This window comes from Arachis ipaensis, chromosome B6 (genome assembly GCF_059453495.1).
Source record: "Arachis ipaensis isolate K30076 ecotype BB chromosome B6, ASM5945349v1, whole genome shotgun sequence".
Lineage (NCBI taxonomy): Eukaryota > Viridiplantae > Streptophyta > Magnoliopsida > Fabales > Fabaceae > Arachis > Arachis ipaensis.
Genome location: NC_142441.1, coordinates 145,367,147 through 145,370,180, shown reverse-complemented (window position 1 = coordinate 145,370,180; position 3,034 = coordinate 145,367,147).

Sequence of the window (3,034 nt, the reverse complement as noted above, 5' to 3'; positions counted from 1 at the left end):
ATTAGCGAACGAGTTAGGGTTTTACTCTTGCTTATATTAGGTCCATAAAATATTATGCCACTTTGTCTTAGATTCTTAGAGATGAAGAATGCACACTAGTGTTTAATTGGATTAATAGTTAAACACTTAAAATGGTTTTTAAAAGTTTACATGTTCATTAATTTAGTTATCGAAAAATTAAGATTCTTTAAATTGATCTATAGAAAATATATATTTTTTATTTTTTACTATTTATTTAAAGAACAAAATATTTTTTCACAATTTTAAGTAATTAGTCTATTTAAACGGCTCTTATTAATAGTCTAAGTGGTTCCTAACACATCAACAAGTCATCGTTTACAAAAATTATTTAGACCAATAATAGGAAGAATGGAAAGTGATGCTATTGTAAAAAAAAATATATTGAAAATTTTCTTATTCAAAACAGTAAAGACGAGTACAATATATACACTTGTGTGAAATAAATGGCTTATTAAATCTTCTAAAAACTATAAGATTCCTAATAGCAAACAGAATTGTGATGACTCACTATTCTAATATATATATATATATATATATATATATATATATATATATATATATATATATATATATATGTGATAGAAAGAAAAAAGAAGGAAAAAAAAACTGATTATGTTTTTTGGGCTTGATATTGGACCTGTGAGGATGATTGATTTAATATCTCTCCGCGACCTGGAGGATGGTATACATAAAAAATTTTCAGTTTGAAAAAAGATTGGCATGAAACAGTTGAGTAGGTAAAGGTTTGGTGAATATGTCCGCCAACTGTCGAGAAGAAGGAACAGGAAGTAACTTCATCACACCCGCTTGAATTTTCTGTCGAACAAGATGACAATCAACCTCAAGATGTTTGGTTCTCTCATGAAATACCGGATTGGCAGTAATACGTAAAGCACTTTGGTTATCACAAAATAGGACAGGGGTCGGTCACAAGAAAATTGAAGAAACTGCAGTAAATTCAGTATCCATAACAATTCATAAGTTGTATTGGATAAAGCGCGATATTCAGCCTCTATTGAAGAGTGAGCAACTGTGTTTTGTTTCTTAGTCTTCCAAGACACTAAAGATTCTTCCAAGAAGAAGCAATACCCAGTTAAAGAACGGTGGGTATCGGGACATCCAGCCCAATCAGAATCGCTGAAGCCACATATCTGAAGAGTAGAGTCACGAGAAAAAAACAGACCTCTACCCGGACTACTATTGAGATAACAAAAAACCCGCATTGCAGCTTTGTAGTGAGCTTGAGAAGGAGAGACCATGAACTAACTGAGTTGCTGAGTTACATACATAATGTCAGGCCGAATAGTGGTCAAATAAATCATGCAGTCAATAAGACGGCAGTAAATAGAAGGATCTGAGAGAAGAGGGCTATCATCTTAAAAAAGTTTAACAGTACTATCCATAGGCACAAAAACAGGTTTAGCACTAAGCAAACCAGAATCATTCAACAAATCAAGGTAGTATTTATGTTAGAAGAAAAAAAAAACCCTTAAAGAAATGAGCAACCTCAATGCCTAAAAAATATTTTAATGTACCAAGATCCTTAATCCTAAAATTGCAGTCTAGAATCCGTTTAATAGAAGTGATCTCAGCAATAGAATTCCCAGTAATCACTATGTCATCAATATATACTAATAAAATACAAATTTCATCACCCAATAACTTAACAAAAAGACTATAATCAAAAGTAGTTTGCTAAAAATCACAGGAAAGGAGAAGAGAAGAAAGCTTGTCATACCACATTCTACTAGACTGTCTCAACCCATAAAGAGATTTAAGAAACTTGAAACACTGATTAGGATGGGTTGAATTGGTACCAGGAGGAAGAGTCATATAGATGGTTTCTATCAAGTCTCCGTGCAGAAAGGCGTTATTAACATCTAGCTGCTGAATTGACTATCTCTTCATTGATTCTAAGGCCAAAACAATGCGGATAGGTTCTGGCTTTACTATCGAAAAAAAAGTTTCTAGAAAATCTACCCCTTCTATTTATGTGAAACATTTTGCTATAAGCTGACCTTATAGCATTCAACAGACCCATTCGGATGGCGTTTAATTTTGTAAACCCAGCAGAATTCGATAGGTTGGACTTTTAGAGGACAATCTACCATTTTCCGGGTCCTGTTTAGCTTCAGGGTAGCAAGTTCCTCATTCATGGCAGATTGCCAATGAGGGACCTTAATGGCTTCTTGAAAAGTTCTTAGCTCACATTTAGAATATAAAGATGAAATGAATTTATTATGAGAAGCAGAGCGAAAAGCAAGAGAAAAAACAGAAGAGAGGGAATACCTAGTGCTTGAGAAAGCAAGGGTTTGAGAAGTAAGAGATGAATTACATATGAAATCAGAAAGATGAGGGGGTGGTCGTGGTTGGCGTTGTCTCCGGCGAGGTGCAAGGTCAGTAGCTGGCAGAGAGAGGATTTGGGTAGAGGAGAATGTGTGATTGTAAACTGGAGGAGAAGGAGAATCATTCGGAGATAAAGGAGGAAGAGGGGGTGTTGCGGGTGCAGAAAGGAGGTAGGTTGCCAGATAAAGAGGAAGGAAGGGGAGGAGGTGTTTTGGGCAAGAAAGGGGAAGTGGTTAGAGAGGTAAGGCGAGAAATAGGGGCATCTGTGGAAGATGATGAAGGTGATTGCTGATTGATTGGGTGATCATTTGATGGTGTTTGCGAGTATTGGATGGGTAATGGATCATGAGTAATTGTTTGAGGCCTAATAGGAAGGGAGGTGGTGTTTAATGGGTGAGGAGTGTTAGGGTTTGGGCTTGCTAAAAAAGAAAAGAGAAAGAAAAGTCAAGGCTATGAGAGCGAGAATGATTAGGCCCAGAGTATTTTTAGACAAAGAAAAAATGAACTCATCGAAAATAATATTTTTGGACATTATGATTTTCTTTTGATCTAAAAGATAGACAATATAGCCTTTAAAACTATTTTGATAACCAATGAATACAGCCTTTTGTGCTCTTGGATTAAATTTAGAACGTTGATTATGAAGAGTTGAAACAAAACATAAGCA